The following is a 17,700-nucleotide window of genomic DNA, read 5'->3' on the forward strand; positions in this document are numbered from 1 at the left end:
TCTTCAACTATGCAACAGAAACCTACCCGAGGTAACCTTCCACCGGAGAGACTTTGATACCAAGTGTGGCATGTGTCCTCTGGAATGTGCTTTTCTCCCCCTGGTCCAAAAGCAATCCAGCAATCCACAATGGTCCTCTAATTAGTCTGGGGTGTGTGAGTGCTAAAAGCAAGGCTACTCTGGGGGCATTCCTAGAAGGACCAGCAGTAGAGATGGACAGAACAAAATTAGCGCTTTGGCTGGCCTATCCAATGGAGATGCCCATCACCACATCTCTTGCTATACGATGAGGCCTAGAGACAAGACTGTGTCCAGATGGGTCAGGCCAAGATTCCTAGCTTGCCTGGAATATTTAGACACTTGCGGCAAGCTGTAAAGGTGACCATTCTCATGAGAGGAAGGGATTATAGAGATCAAGATACTGGTCTGAGCTGGTCTGAGCTCCAGGTAGCCCAAAAGAACTCAAGCTAGAAAGTGCTTCTGGTGGCCCTGCTAAGAACAGCTCTGCCACTGGGTACTCCTCCAGTGAACACACTGAGCTCACACCAGGAGCTCCTTTGCACTCTGGCTCTACCCCTGATGGACATCATAAGAATGGCCTATTAAATGACCACAGACCCAGGCTCATGGCTTGGCGCATGGCTTGGCACATGGCACAGCCCTATCCTTTGACATTTGGGGTCCTACTTAGAATTTTGGAATATATCTAATTGTTTTTTGGAAAGAAATCACAGCAATGAATAAGAGGCAGCCAATAAATGCCAGGAAAGAAATAGGACAATCATGAGACTATGCATATATTTGTCCTCTATGGGGTAATCTAATTTCCTTGAATCGTGCCAAGAAGCCCTAAAATCTAAAAACCAGAGCATCACTTTCCAAGGCTGCTCTCTGGCCCTGTGATCTGACCGCCATCTCAAGGCCAGAGCAGCTAGCCAGCTTGATGTCACTGTCACCACAATGGTGGGCAATGCAAGCCTTGGTTCTCCCTCTGGAGAAATGGGGAGTGTGCGTTCACTCCTGTTTTCAGTGGGGAGGGATGGGCTGGTGTTTGCTATCTACCCTCAACGAGCCAGCCAGCTGGGCTGAGTGACAAATGTCAAATAGATTAAACCAATCTGGCTCCTCCAGGCTGTGGGGCCCAGGTTGCATGAAGCACCCCACCTCCATTTGAGGGCAGCCCACAGCTCTGCCAGTGGTCCCTCTGATGCTGAGGCTTCCTGCATACGTGCACCCAGCACTGGGTCTGGTCGCTGCTCACCACGGTGCGTTGGGGAGGGAGTGACGCTGGCCCTGCAGGCTCCTGCCAAGTAGAAGAGACTGAGCTTCATGCAGAATGGTGAGAGACTACACAGGCCATGGGTCGGGATGGGGTGTCCTTTGGGCACATATTACAGGAGGAACTCTGAGGTGAAAAGGTGTTGTTGGATTGGAAAAGGCACAAAGGCTTTCCCAGAGAGACAGACCTGAAGTTGGGCCTTGAAGGGTGTACAGAAAAGGGGCAGGCATTTTAGGCAGGTGGTACAGCCAGTGATAAGACAGATGGGAACAAACACCATGCGTTCAGAAATGGCCAAAGCAGGAGGGCTTGCCCTATGGAGGAGCAGGAATAAGCAAAGTTTCATCCTCCTAGGTTTATTTCCTCATGTGTCCTCATCTCTGAGAGTTCTCAAAGGTGGCTCTTCGGATCTAAAATGCCACCTGACTAAGAGAAAGCAGGTGGGGCTGCCTGGAGGAGTGACCGAACCCTTGGGAAATTTTGTTGGCCCTCTTGCCCCTCTCCAACATCTGGCCCCCACACTCTTGGGTATCAGCTTCTACCATTGATAACTCCCCAAGATCAGGCTCGATCAGTCCTGCCTAGGGATCCAGGGGTCCAAGTGAGCTCTGGGCCTTGGGTATAGCCCCCAGAGGCTGGGCAGGTTGAAGTCCGGACCGGGGCCCATCTCCAGCCTGCCCTCAGCCCTGGGGATGTCACTCCACAGGACAGGACACTCAAGGAGCTCGGTGCATTAAAGGGCGGGCCAGGACAGATTTGGACCTCCAACCTCACTTTCAGCTGCCCTCTGGAAGTGGAAAAGGTCACAGGTTTTTCTTGTCTGAAGTGGCCCATTGCAAGACCTGCAGCCATCCAGCTTCTCGGTTCTGCCAGGTCTCCGGGCTTTCTCGACAGCATGCTGCTGCTGCTGCTGCTGCTGCTAAGTCGCTTCAGTCATATCCAACTCTGTGCGACCCCATAGACAGCAGCCCACAAGGCCCCACCGTCCCTGGGATTATCCAGGCAAGAACACTGGAGTGGGTTTGCCATTTCCTTCTCCAATGCATGAAAGTGTAAAGTGAAAGTGAAGTCGCTCAGTCGTGTCTGACTCCTCGCGACCCCATGAACTGCAGCCTACCAGGCTCCTCTGTCCATGGGATTTTCCAGGCAAGAGTACTGGAGTGGGCTGCCATTGCCTTCTCCGCTCAACAGCATGAGTCTCCCTTAATCCATCTCCACCACACGTCCATGAACTCAGCTTGGGTCCTTCTGTTCACTCCCTCTATTTCCTCCCCTTTCAGCAGAAAGAGGTGCTAGGGGAGTTCCTCCAGATTCTGCCTCATAGGCTGGCTCCAAAAGCAGAGCCAGATCAGCCAGAAGCTCCACCTGCCACCTCTCTGCCCCAGGTCCCTTTGCACCAGGGGCCTGGTTTCACTCTGCTCAACAGGGAACTGAGAACTGCCCATGAACTAACCTAGACCAAACCAACCCCTGTCCCCAGTACAACCGATCCTGGAGAGCTGCTGCCCCTTGTGTGGATAATCAGGGCTGAAAAGGTTCCCCACCTCCCTTGACAGTCTGGTTTACACTCGTCTTCCCCACTCAATTCACTCTCAGAAGTCTTCCAGTTGAGAGGATAAATTTTATGGCCACCCTGTTTTACCACATCTAAGGGGAAGGGGTAAGTGAGTGGTCAAGACAGGGCTGGAACTCAGACCTGGCTCTCAAGTACCAAGCTCTTATCCCCTCAGGCATTAGGACCAGCAAAGGCTTAAGGAAGGGAGCTGGTCAACAATGTGGGTGGTGCTGTCATAAAGCAGCCCACAAGTAGCACAAGCCAGGATAGAGAAGATCCCAGAAGATCTCCTGGTGGTGGAAATGTGGCCACAGGCTGTGACCGGTGAGCAGAGAAAAGGAAAAGTGTGTACAAAGGTGGCCGCCAGCTTGACCCTGGTGGCTAGGAGAGATAACTCTGCCCATGGTCCCTGTTAAACACTAAGATGGCTGTGAAGAGAGCATAGGTTTGCAAGGAAGGGTCTGTTGTCTAAAATATCTGCATTTGGCTTGAAAGAAGAGGTTTGATCTCTGAATAGAATCTGGCTATCTGGGCCAGCAATCAAAGCCAGGCATCCAATGTCAGACAGACAAGCGCTTAAAAAAAAAAAAACAGGGTCGGGGGGGGGGGGGGGGGGGGGGGGGGGGGGGGAGGTGTAGAGGACGACTCGTTCTTTCCCTGAAGCATCAAGGACATCTGCTGGGCAGGTCACGGGCAGGCCAGGGCAGGATGTGCAGCCGGGAGACGTGGGGAGTCAGCAGCACCGTCTCTGGGTAACAGTAACAAGTGGCACCAGCACTTTTCGTATTAACCCCCCCCAGTCCTGCAGCCTTCAGCCGAGGTGTAAACTGGGAAGGCTCCGTGTAGGCAGGGGCACCATGCAGGCTCATGCAGGCACCATGCAGACCTTGGCCTTGGCCTGTGATGAACAGTCACAGAGCCAAGGAAGGCCTGCAAGCTTAGACATTTTTCCTATCTGGCCCTGACTCCTCATCCGACTGTTTAGCTCCTCTGAAATGTCTTCCAAATTCTTACCCATAAGTGGGAGCAGGATCCCCTCAGTTTAATTAGGATCTCCTGTTATACCATATCACAGAATCTAAAATAATATTTCTGTCAAGGAATTGATTATAATTCATAAATAGAAATGTACTTGTTTGCTTATTATCTGATTATCCCCACTATACCAAAAGCTCCATGGCGGGGGGTGGGGGGTGGGGGTAGCACTGTAGCCGTTTTATCCACTAATACATCCCCAATGTCTGGCACACAAAATAAATGTTTGTAGAGAGTCTGGATGCATGAGCACACAACTAAAAATCCATTAGGACATCATTCAGGTCCTTTCACTTATCTAATCAACCAACTTTTACTGAGAATCTACTATGTGTCAGACTCAAAGTTGGGGAAAGCAGAGTTTTAAAAAAATCTTTTAAAATACAAATACCCATGGGAGAGCTAAACTCTAAGATATTATCAATTATTCACAAACTGATGGGAATTTGATTGGCCAGTCCTCCTTGGAGGAGGACCCTGGCAGCAGGAATAAAGAGGACTGAGGGTCTAGAGAGACAAAAGGAAAGCCTGACTGAGGCTCTAGGTGAAGGGGAGAACACGGGTGCCCGGGGAATAAATGGGTGAACGCTAAGCAGCTGGGTGTGCGTGCATAAAAGGAGATCACACACAGGAGATCCAAATAGGAGGCCTATCTGCCTTTACACAATAGGCCCATATTATGTTTATACACGTCAGCCCAATTCACTTCACAGCAACACCTAGAGGTAAGCAGGATTATCGCATTTTAAGAAGAGGCAGCTGAAGCCAGAGAGGCCGAATAACCTGCCAAAGCACACACAGCGAATTGAGAGGCAGAACCTGTAATCAAATGCAGGCCTACTGACTCCCAACTCTTCATCAGCCCAGGGCTGCTTCTGTGGCAGTCCCTGTCCAGGTGCTGTCCATGTGAGGGTCTCCAAGATGGAATTACAAGCTGCAGTACAGCTCCGACACTGGGCAAAGGAAGCACGCTCGCCTTCTACCACAGAAAGCGGGAGGGAGCCACCCCCTCCGGTGCTAATCTCGCCCGTCAAGGTCCCAGGCCTTGCTTCACAACCCAAGGACCTTGAGAATAAAGAGGCAGGGCTGAAGATAGTAGAGTTCACACACTTGCCACCAACAGTTCTTCCAGCTTGGGACGGGGCCCAGCGTTGATCCTCAGCCATGTCAAAACCAAAGTTCTGGGGTGGGGGAGACCCCAAAGTAGAGGGCAGGGCCTGGGGCTCCCCTAATCAGAGAGGGAAGGTAGCCCAGCAAATCTCTGTGCAGCAAATAACAGCCGGCTCCCTACCACGCCCTCCACAGGGTACTTTCCCCCCACCTCTAGTTCCCCAGCCACATAGAGGGGGCTCTAGGCGGCAGGGTCACAGTTGCACAGGGCAGCTTTCTGCTGTTCCACCCTGTCTCTAGACAGGAGCACTCGACAGGAAGTGGGGAGAAGGGCCAGGCCTGAGGGGTGTCAGGAAGCACAGAAGGGATCAGGGAAGAAGCTGGAGCTCAGTGAAATCAGTCCAGGGACTGGGCCATGCGACCTCACACTTTACCGCTGGGGAAATCGAGGTCAGAGAGAGCCAGGCTGTGCTCAGACCACAGAGGGAGGGCTGCTCTGGAGCTGGGTTTCCAGGCCTGGATTCCCCCACACCTCCCTGAAATCTGTGTGTCTCTGTGGCTGACGGTACCCCAACACCCCTCCCCCCAGAGACTGGACAGAATGAACTGAGCAGGACTGAACGGAAGCAGGCATTCAGGGTCCTGAGGGTTTGAGCACCACCACCACCACACCCCCGCCTGACCAGGGGTGCGTCTCCCTCGCCCCTGTGAGCCTGTGATTTGACCTCCTCCCACCGCTCAGGGATGTGATCACAGACCGGAAGCCAAGTTCCCTGAGTCCTTCTGGAGAGACCATCCCCCATTTCTCAGGTTCTGACAGAGAACAAGTGGGGAGCCACAGGAGAGTGGAGAAAGCCAGGCCCTGGCGGTGTGCAGACCTGCATTTATCTAAGCGCACACTCCATACCTGCTGGCTCTCCAGCCTTCAGTCACCTCGGCGCTGTTTCCTCTTCCATAAAGTGAAAGCAGTGCCAGGGCCTCAGAGGACTGCGGGGAGGCCAAACAGGCCCACGTGCAACCAGCACACAGCAGGGCTTCATGTGGGATGGGGACTTCTCTTCCTGCCTCCACCCCCATGCAATCCCTCAGCTTCCAGAAAACACCTCTACGGATTCTTCCTTCCTTTACAACGTGGCTCCAGCATATGCAGTTGAGACCCAACATCCGACACATCTCTGGAGAGCCCCTCTGTGTGTCGAGTCAGTGGGGACACTGTTGGGGAGGCGGGGTATAGGATTCATGATCTGGCGAGGAGACTATAGCTTCAGCAGGCACATAGCAGCCCCCCAGTAAACAGCTGCCCAGAGAACTGACAAACAGCTCGTACAGTCAGTCAGCAGTCACTGTCATCCTCTTCTGTTTTCACCATTGGTTGTCTGACCCAGAGGATGTGATGAGAACAGAGAGATGTTCAGGGACTTGCTTTATGTCACCACAGACAGTCAATGCCAGAGACCTGGCCAGGGAAACAGCAGAGCACATTTATTCACAGAATAATCCCTGACTTGAAAATCAAATTGGCTGGAATCCCATTTCAAGCTCTGGCTTTACCACTAAAGGCTGTGAGACCTTGGGCAGGATACTTAACCTCTCTGAACATCAGTTTCTTCTGCTACACAAGGCGACACTTTTCTCTCAGAGCAGAAACAAGATGGGTATAGATTTCTGGATGTAAAATGTGGGGTATGGCACTGGGAAGGGATCAGCACCCGCCCACCCTAAGCCCCCCTAAAATAGTCACTAGGCAGTAACAATAAAAGGCATGAAGTACCAGTGAGGCTCAGTTCTAGAATGTCCTTAGAAGAGCAGCAGGAAGATGGAAAACCACACAGGAGCTTGTTTTTAAAGGCAAAGAAAAATATGATTAAGCCTGAGAATGATGTAATGAAAGAATGAAAATATTTTCCTTACCAGGGCATTTGTATGTCAACAGCTGATAGGGGGTGGGAACGGCCATCACAAGGCTGCCAGGTGCTGCCAACAGCACCACATGAGGATCTACCAGCAGAGACGGGAGTAGGCTGTGGCTGCACAGTGGGGAAGGGAGGCCTTGCCAGGGCCTCAGTTCTCCAGTCTGTGAAATGGGACTGCCCAATCTGGGCTCAGTCTGGCCATGTGAAGTGAAAGTTGCTCAGTTATGTCCGACTCTTTGCGACCCCATAGATATACAGTCCAAGGAATTCTCTAGGCCAGAATACTGGAGTGGGTAGTCACTCCCTTCTCCAAGGGATCTTCCCAACACAGGCATCGAACCCAGGTCTCCTGCATTGCAGGTGGATTCTTTACCAGCTGAGCCACCAGGGAAGCCCAAGAATACTGGAGTGAGTAGCCTATCCCTTCTCCAGGGTATCTTCCCAATCCAGGAATTGAACTGGGGTCTCCTGCATTGCAGGCGGATTCTTTACCAGCTGAGCTACAAGGGAAGCCCCACGGCACCCTTCTTTTATTTTTTAAATAAAAACTGTATGTGCGTAAGATGTACAATATGATGATTTGTTATACACAGTAAAATGACTGCTACTACAGTCAAGCTAATTAACATATCACCTCCGCACACAGTTACCTCCTGGTGTCTGTGAGAGCGCCTAAAATCTACTCTCTTAGCCCATTTCCAGTATTCAATATAGTTTTTTGTTTTTTGTTGTTTTTTTTGGCTGCACAGCACAGCATGTGGAATTTTAGTTCCCCCACCAGGAATTAAACCTGTACCCCCTTCAGTGAGAGCCTGGAATCTTAACAACTGGACCACCAGGGAAGTCCCAATACAGCATCATCAACTATAGCCATCATGCTGTGCGTTCGATCTCTAGTCTTATTCATCCTAGAGAACTGCAGGTTTGGGCCCTTTGACCTGCACCTCCCCATTTCCTTTATGTCCCTGCCTCTGGCAAGCACTGTTTCACACTGCTCCTATAAAATCAACTTTTTAAAATTCTACCTATAAGGGAGATCATGCACTATTTGTCCTTCTGTGACTGATTTATTTCACTTAGTATAATGTCTTCCAGGTTCATTAATGTTGCAAATGGCAGGATCTCCTTCTTTTCTAAGGCTGAATAATTTTCCATTGTATATATCCCATCATTTCTCGATCTGTTCACCTGTGGCTCCATTCTGTCTGTCCTCTTTTTGGTAATCCAGGCTGCAGCAGCTCTAGTTTGGTCTCAAGGTCCGGGAAAAGCAGCTGGTATGTTACAGTTAGGCTCAGAAAAGTTAGGGAGTGCTCCTGAGGTCACACAGCTGAGAGTAGTGCGGGGAGTCTAGACCAAAGCCCCCGCGGTCCACTCTGTCACACTGCCTCCCCGTCCTGGGTTGTGGGTAGGCCTCCGCGTTCATCCACTTGGGCCCTGTGACAGCACTGACACGTGTCCCAGGCACCTTCTGGCCAAAGCATGCACTCTCAGCACCCTCACCACACGCTCTCACGGAGGGCCAGCCGCCTGGACCCAGCAGCCCTGCCCTCTCCCCACACCCAGACACAACATCTAGGGATTTTCTTTCGGGCTGTCCTCACCCTTGCTCCTCTCTGCTCAAGCGACCATGACCCGTGTCCTATTCTCAGATTTCTCGCCTAGCCCTGTCACCTTCCATTCACCACAGTGGCCAGCCTAGTCCAGCTTGTCCTCACTTGATCCTTGGGTCACAGACAGCACCCTCCTAATCTTGCACATTCTAGCTTGTCGCCCCTCCCAAATGCCGCTATGGAAATCAGCCTCTGAGGAACACCAGTAAGCCTAGCCCCTGCCCTTCCATTCTGACTTTGAATCCTTCTACCCTGACCACCTACCTGATACAGTTCCCAGCTTTTCCTATGTGCCTGTTTCTAGAGCTGCATTCTCCCCAGCTGCACACAGGAGGTGCTCAATAGATGTGTGTTGATGATACATATTTCTGGACAATGGTTTGATTTATGTCACTAGGAACCCCTTTGACTTCCAGGTTTCACCCAGAGCTCCTGGAGTCTGTGATCCTACAGTGGGTGCTGCATGGGGTCTGGCCCTCGGTCTGCATCTTCCAAGGAGGACTCTCACAGTGGACCCTCCATCCACCCTGGAAGTGGGCCCTGTCACGCCTTTCCCCAGCCTTATGCACTGACCTCAGAGGCCAGAGGGCGTGAGGTGGTCCACCCCTAGTCTGAGTGCTGAGGCTGTCGGCAGGTAAGAGATGCAGCCTGAGGCTCCCTCTGCCACCTGGGCCACCATGGTATGACTCCCCCAGCCCAGCTGATCAGACCAGGTGGAGAGTGGCCCAGAAATGACCAGTCTACTAGATGGTTGGTGAAAAGATGAAGAGGGCCATGAAAAGTCTGGCTTTGGAGAACTGGAGCTTCAAAAGCTAGTGAGTTTAGGACTTCCCTGGAGGTCCAGAGGTTGGGAATCTGGGAACAGAGCCTTACAGGACTAAACACACCTCCATGTCCTCAGGATGGAGAATCCTAAGTGAAGAAACTGAGGTTCTGAGGGGGATGTGCTTCAGTTGCCCGGAGCCCAGGCTCAAGCCCTGTCGTTCTGTCCCTTTCCACTACCCCAGGCCATCCCTCTCCATCCAAATCCCCTGGGAGGGAATCACACTAAACCTTTATCCCCAGGGGACAGCCAGTTTCAGATCCTCCTCCTCTGGGCCTGAGCAGACAGCAGTTCCAACCAGGTCCACCTAGGAGGGAGTCTTTCACAGTAGAACTGCCCGGGAGCAGGCACAAGTGCTTGGGAAGTTCTCCCCCAAATCTTCTCACATGCCGTCTGGGCCGTCTGGGGGTTAGGTGATGATGAGGGTGAGAGCAGAAGCAGCCCATCTGGTTTCAGGACAGGCACTCCCTTCCACTCCCTGCAGGTGGCAGACAGAAAACTTTGCAGTTCCTAGGCACATTTTCAGAGCAAAAGGGGGAATGTTTATGAGAAAGGCAGCTACTTCCACCATGCAAGTTGTGTTCTGGAGAGCCTGGGCTAGGGGGTTTCCTGTGCCCCACAGCCACAGGCAGGGCAGGACCTGTGTGGACTGAGAAATATTACAACACCAAGCAATGAGATTTTCCTGAACAATAGCTGCCACTTCTAAAGATGTGCCAGGCCCAGGCCCTATACATCACAGCTGGGCCCCTGACTGCTCACCGTCAGGTGGACCAGTCAAACACCGACTCTTCTGCCGAGCCGCAACTTGGGTCTTTGTGAAACCAGCAGGAGAATATGTGGCCCACCCTGCCATAGTTCTCAAACCACTGGCTGTCGATGTGGGCCAGGCCAGGTACCAAGTGCTGAGGATCTAGATGTAAACAAGATGTGGGCCCCACTTCCACAGACCTCAGGCTGGTGAAGGAGGTGAACAGCCCTGAGTCTGAGTGCTGAGGCTGTCGGCAGGTAAGAGATGCAGCCTGAGGCTCCCTCTGCCACCTGGGCCACCACGGTGTGGGCCACATGACTCCCCCAGCCCAGCTGATCAGACCAGGTGGAGAGTGGCCCAGAAATCACCAGTCTATGAGCTGGCTGGTGAAAAGATGAAGAGGGCCATGAAAAGTCTGGCTTTGGAGAACTGGAGCTTTGAAAGCTAATGCGTTTAGGACTTCCCTGGAGGTCCAGAGGTTGGGAATCTGCCTACCAGTACATGAGACACAGGTTCGATCCCTCGTCTGGAAAGATCCCACATGCTGTGGGGCAACTAAGCCCGAGGGCCACAACTACTAAGCCTGTGCTCTAGAGCCCACGAGCCAAAGCTACTGAAGCCTGAGTGCCCTAGTGCCCACGCTCTGCAACAAGAGAAGCCACCACAATGAGAAGCCTGTGCACCATAAGAGTCTCCCCACTCGCCACAACTAGAGAAAGCCTGCATGCAGCAATGAAGACCCAGCACACCCCAAAATAAATAAATAAAAGCAAGTGAGTTAGACTAGGAAGGACCACATGGCACAGTCAGGGCCAGAGATGCCTTGACAGCCACACATAAGCTAAAACAGCAGGAAACACACAAAGCCTGCACTGGGAGACACAGCGGGCCACACAGTGCCAACTCTAGGATCAGAAGGGCTGGAGTGGGCAAGAAAGGCTGCCCAGGAGGCTGTTTAAACCTCAGCAAGTGGGTGACCAGACTGGGAACTTAAAGGACCTTCAGGCCACAGGACTGGGGCTCAAGTTCATTCAGTTCATCCAAGAAATATTTATGGGTCACTTCCAGGCCCCAGGTCAGAATGACAATGACTTAGTCTGTGTCCCCAAGGAGCCCACAGCATGAAGGAAAACATAAAGATTAGTCAGATGACAGCAGCATGGGAGAAGCCCTGCTGTGAAAGCAGGGAGCCGAGTAGGCTATGGGAGCTTTTTGCAGACCGGTGACGCAGCCTGGTTTTCACAGGGAATTCATCTCCAAGTTTGAAGATACTAAGACAATGGAGCGATTCTGGACAGGAAGCAGCACCATCAGGTAATGAAGGGCTCTGCTTGCCTGGGAAAGCCCTGGGATGCACTCACACAACTGGTTTATTCCAGCCACAAGCAACCACAAAAAGCTGACTGTCCAGTTGTCATGTCCATTCCCAGGGCAGTGGGTTCAGAGCAAAAAGATACTCTGCCTCTATACACATAGAAACAGAAGCCAGGGAAGCTTCTACAATTAGCCCAGATCCTACCCCAACTCTGATGGCAGGCACAGGTGTCAGCAGGCATTTGGAAAAACCAATCAGACCAGCTGGACAGGGCCTACAGAAAAGGGAAGTAAACAACTGATTAGCACTCTTGGGCCTTGGATTCTTTTTTTTTTTTTTTTTTTTTAGCCTATAAATAAAAGACTAGAAACCTAAGATTGGGGTACCAGCATGGCCAAAATCACTTCCGGCAGTAATTGCAACCATGAAATTAAAAGAGTCTTCTCCTTGAGGAAAACTAAAACAAACCTAGACATTATATTAAAAAGCAGAGACATCACTTTGCTGACAAAGGTCCGTATAGTCAAAGCTACAGTTTTTCCAATAGTCATGTATGGACGTGAGAACTGGACCATAAACAAGGCTGAGCTTTGAAGAATTGATGCCTTCAAATTGTGGTGCTGGAGAAGAATCTTGAGAGCCCCTTGGACAGCAAGAAGATCAAAGCAGTCAATCCTAAAAGAAATCAACCCTGAATATTCATTGGAAGGACTGATGTTGATCCTGAAGTTCCACCTTCAATACTTTGACCACTTGATAGAAAGAGCCAACTCATTGGAAAAGACCCTGATGCTGGGAAAGGTTGAGGGCAGAAGAAGAAGGGGACAACAGAGGATGAGATGGTTGGATGGCATCACTGACTCAATGGACATGAGTTTTAGCAAACTCAGGGAGATAGTGAAGGACAGGGAAGCCTGGCATGCTGCAGTCCATGGAGTTGCAGAGTCAACACGACTGAGTGACTGAACAATGAAAAGTAACAACGGTTGGGTAAGGACCCTCTGAAGTGAAGTGAAGTGAAGTTGCTCAGTTCTGTCAGACTCTGCGACCACATGGATTGTAATCTACCAGGCTTTTCTGTCCATGGGATTTTCCAGGCAAGAGTATCGGAGTAGGTTGCCATTTCCTTCTCCAATTTCTTTGTTGTATCTTCACATGCAGAAGAGGCTAAGAATCTCAGAGCTTTTTTTTTTTTTTTTACTTTTTATTTTGTATTGGGATATAGCCAATTAGCAATGTTGTGAACAAGCTTCAGGTGAACACCAAAGGGATTCAGCCATACATATACATATTTCTATCCTCCCTTGGGCCTTGGATTCTTAATCTGAAAGGAAAACAATCTGCTCCATAAGGCTCGTGTCAGGATTCAATGAGAGCATGTGGGTAGAGCTCCCTCCAGTAAATGCCCCACTGCATTAGAGGGCTGGGCTTGAAGCACAGTTCTCCACACCAGGAGCTGTGTCCTCTTCCCCTTGGCATCCCCACCCCAGAGAAGGCTTGTGGAGCTCTTGCATCAGTGAAGCACTTTTATTCCCCTACCAAGGTATTCTCTTGTTTATTTCCTGCCTTGTTTTAAAAAAATTGGTTAAACCAGTATTTCTTTTTTCCACACCCTCTTCAGCATTTATTCTTTGTAGAGTTTTTGATGATGGCCATTCTGACCTATGTGAGATGATATCTCATTGTGGTTTTGATTTGCATTTCTCTAATAATGAGTGATGTTGAACATCTTTTCATGTGTTTATTAGCCATCTGCATGTCTTCTTTGGAGAAATATCTGCTTATGTCTTTTGCCCATTTTTTGATTGAGCTGTTCATTTTCCTAGTATTGAGCTGCATGAGCTGCTTGTATACTTTGGAGATTAATTCTTCATCAGTTGTTTTGTTTGCTATTATTTTCTCCCATTCTGAATGCTATCTTTTCACCTTGCTTATAGTTTCCTTTATTATGCAAAATCATTTAAGTTTAATTAGGTCCCATTTGTTTATTTTTGTTTTGATATCATTAAATAAAATAGTGAGAGAGAGAACATTCTATACAGCACAGGGAACTCTACTCAATATACTGTGGTGACCTGAGTGGGAAGGAAGTCCAAAAGGGAGGAGGAATACGCATATGTATGGCTGATTATTTTTCTGTACAGCAGAAACTATCACAACATTATAAAGCAACTATACTCCAATAAAGATTCATTCAAAAAAACAATACCTCTCAGGAGCAAGAGGTTATCAGTCTTTGCATTTGGTTCCTTTATGGCTGCTTTTGTTTCAATTGACATGGAATTAACATTAACTGAGCAACTTTCATTGACAAGCTAGATGATTTACATATACTAACTTATTTGATTCTAGGATATAGTGGAAACATATTACTTCAAAAAACATGATTAAATGTCTTTTAGCAAGAGACTGTGTTGATCAAATGACTTAACCTCCCTAAGTCTCATTTCTTCAGTTTCCTCAGCACAAAAGTGATTGCAATCATACCTATCCTGTTTGGCTGCTGTGAGGAGTAAATTAGATAATGCATGGGATGCATGAAGCACAGTGCTGAGGGAAAGCTACCAAAGTGCCTGGAAAGTATCAAACCTCCACTGCAGCAAGCATTAGGGACCAGAAAAATAAATGCACACTACACATTGTAATCCACAGGATAACCTCTAAAGGAACAGGCGGGGGGTGGGGGGGGGCGGGGAATGGCATAATTAAATAAATCCCAAAGAGAAAGACAAGAATAGGGGAAAACGAAACAAGAAACCTCATGTGGGACAAATAGAAAGCGTATAGTAAAATACATACAGACTTAAAGACATTAAATGTAAATGGACTAAACATTCCAACTAAAAGATTATCAGAAGTATTCTTTTAACTAACTGAAACATATCTGCTTAAAAAGAGAAACATAGGGGAGGAGGGAGAAATTAGGAGTTTGGAATTAACATATACACACTACTATACATAAAACCGATAACCACAAGGACATACTGTCTAGCAGAGGGAACTAACTATACTCAGTATTTTGTAATAACCTATAAGCAAAAAGAATCTGAAAAAAATAGGTATATAAGTACACTTAATGGAATCACTTTGTTGTACCCCTAAAACTAACACAACACTGTATATCAATTATACTTCCATTTTTAAAAAATTTAAAATAAAAAGAGAAACACATAAAACAGAGGTATATAGAAAGGGGCTATGGTTTAAATGTTTGTGTACCCCCAAAATTAATGTTGAAAAGTGATGGTATTAGGAGGTGGGGCATTTAGGAAGTGATTGGGTCATGAGGGCTCTGCCTTTATAAAAAGTATTCCCTTTGAAAGAGGCCCCACAGAGACTTCTGCCATATGAAGTTGCAGTGAGAAGATACCATCTACTGAGGAGTCAGGCCCGCATCACACCATCTCATCTGTCTGTTCCATGATCTTGGACTTCCTAAACCATGAGAAATCCCTGTTGTGTATAAACCAGTCAGTCTATGATATCTTCTTAAAGCAGGCCAAATAAACTAATATAGAAAGCTTATAAGTAAAAGAACAGAAAAACACACTATGCAATGAATGAGCTAAAGAAGCAGCATGTCTACACTGTTATTAGTCAGTCAAAGTTTTAAGGCAAAAAGCATCACTAGAAAATAAGAGAGCTCATGGTGACAAAAGGTTCAGCTCATCAGAAAGATAAAATAATTCTAAATTTGCACACACTTGATAACATGCCCTCAAAAATACAAAGCAAATATGGACACATCTACAAGCAAAAGAGACAAAGTCTCAAAATGAGAGATTTAATAATTGGCAGCTGTTAAAAGAAGCAGATTTTAAAAATTAGTAAGGATAAATGTATGTTAACAACACTTAACTAATGGAGAATTACATAATACTACACCCAAGATCTGTAGAATAAAATTTACTTTCAAGTATACACAAAACAATGATAAAACTAACATACTGGACCATAAAATAAGTCTCAACAAATTGAAAAGTACTGAAATCATAGCAGTACATTCTCTAACTATATTCAATTAAATTATAATCAGTAAGAATAAAAACGAACTCTAAAACCTATGTTTGGAAATCAAGAAATGTATTTTGAAATAACCAGTGGATTAAAGAAGTTCCAAGAGAAAACAGACAATATTTTGAACTGAAGGATACCAAAAATACTATGCATCAAAATTTGTCAAACACAGCTAAAACAGTGCTTAATGGAAAACTCCTGGTCAAAAATGCCTATATTTGCAATGAAAAAGGAATGAAAATAAATGAATTAAGCATTATCCTCAAGTAGTTAGTAAAAGAGATTCGGGGAAGATGGCAGCATCAGTGAGAGCATTACTCTCTAACCTTTCCCTTCCCCACATAAAAACAGGAAGCATTCAATTAGCAAAACCAAAAACATTTACATGTACAATATTTACAACAAAAGTGATAAAATGTAAATAAATGAAGAGATATCCCATGTTCATGGATCAGAAGTCTCAATCTTGTTAAGATGGCACGTGTCCCCAAATTGGTTTATAGATTCAAAACCCAAGCAGGACTTGAAAAAATAATTTGCCAAATCGACTCTAAAATTTAGAGATGCAGAATGACCTGGAATAGTCAAACAATTCTGAAAAAGAGAACACATTTGGAGTACTTACACTTCCTAACTTCAAGACTCACTAGGAAACTACAGTAATCAAGGCAGAATGGCACTGGCATATAGACATATAGATCAAGGAACAGAATAGAAAGTTCAAAGATAGATGCACATATACACAGCCAATTGATTTTTGACAAAGATGCCATGGTAACTGGATAGAGAAACAAAATGTTTTCAACAAACAATGCTGGAGAAATCAAAAAGGGAGGAAGAGACAAAGCAGGAATCAGAATTCATGCCTGTCCAGCACTAGATCCCCAAATCTAGACACTGTCAAACAAGGAAGAAAACTATAAAAGAGTGTAGAGAAAAACAAACATGGAAATCAGACCCTCTAGGTTATCTTGTCCCTCACCAAAGAGAGTGGAGGCCAGTATCACACAGCAGGCACAAGAACAAAGAGCTGGAAAAATAAACTTTTTAGGAAGGTGGAGAGATGCCCTGAAAGACAGCTCTAAGAGAGGACCCCTGACCTGACCAAACATTCCCCCTACCTGCCAGTCTACAGTGGATTCAATGATGGCACCTTGGGCCAGAGGAGCGTGGGGCAAGATGGGAGCTGTTAATGTTCTCGTGCTCTCAGATGGAGCTACTAGTGATCAGAAAGCAGAATCTGTGTAGCCAGAAGAGATAGCCTCCTACCTGTGTGTGTGCATGTTAAGTCACTTCAGTCACGTCCGCCTCTTCGCAACCTTATGGGCTGTAGCCCACCAGGCTCCTCTGTCCCTGGGATTCTCCAGGCAAGAATACTGGAGTCGGTTGCCATGCCCTCCTCCAGGGGATCTTCCCAACCCAGGGATCAAACCCTCATCCTTTACATTTCCTGCATTAGGAGGCAGGTTCTTTACCACTAGCACCACCAGGGAAGCCCAGCACTCTACCTAAATGGGTGTAATACCTACCTCACCAGGTTGTTGCAAGAATTAAGTGAACCTGGTACGGCACTAGCTGCTTTCTGTACTTTACAGCATTTAACTCCCTCCTCCCATCTCCCCAGTGCCCAAGAAGAAAGACTGGGGACATATGCTGTATGTTCCCTCTCCCTGCCTCCTCTACATCTATCCTGAACTGTGATATCTGGGTGGGAAACAGCTTCAGGCTGCAGATGCTATGACAGCGTTGCTTAAATTGAATTACGAGGAAACCAGAGAAGGCTTCAGCTCTCCCAGGGAGTTCAGAAGTGTTCACCCTGAGAGTAACTGCACACTGCACAGGAAAAGGCATTCAAGTTGATAAGAAGTCATTCGGATCACCATCTAAGGCAGATTTCGCCTTTGAAATAAACTCATTCCTTATTAGCACACACTTGGGATTTCCAGGACCGAATATTATTTTTATTACACAAAGGCCATTTTGAAGGCATTTTCTCATGCTGTCAGGGTCCTATGTAATTTCATCTCTCCACAATGTTACTCTCTTTCACATATATAGAATCACTGGTCCTGATGAGAAGGGAGAAAATTAACAAGAGTCATGATTCAGCTAGGGCTAGAAGCAGGGCAGCAGTGTATAGGGAAGGGCAGCAGTGTATAGGATAGGAAAGTTCATGTCATTGAGAGCCTTCTTGCCATGAAACAGATTTTGAACTTTTCCTGAAAGCAATAGGAAGTCACTGAAAGCCAACTAAGAATTTAAAATAGGAAATGACTGATAAATTTTTCTTTT

General features: G+C 47.5%; 1 long non-coding RNA gene across 1 annotated transcript; it reads left to right on the forward strand.

Annotated features, from left to right (window-relative positions):
* The first annotated feature begins 1,197 nt into the window (after positions 1 to 1,197).
* LOC121817259 (uncharacterized) lies at positions 1,198 to 13,796 on the forward strand. Its single transcript, XR_009598309.1, has 2 exons — positions 1,198 to 1,339; positions 8,919 to 13,796. It is a non-coding gene; the product is annotated as an uncharacterized LOC121817259 (long non-coding RNA).
* The last annotated feature ends 3,904 nt before the right edge of the window (positions 13,797 to 17,700 follow it).

This window comes from Ovis aries, chromosome 1, assembly GCF_016772045.2.
Source record: "Ovis aries strain OAR_USU_Benz2616 breed Rambouillet chromosome 1, ARS-UI_Ramb_v3.0, whole genome shotgun sequence".
Classification (NCBI taxonomy): Eukaryota; Metazoa; Chordata; class Mammalia; order Artiodactyla; family Bovidae; genus Ovis; species Ovis aries.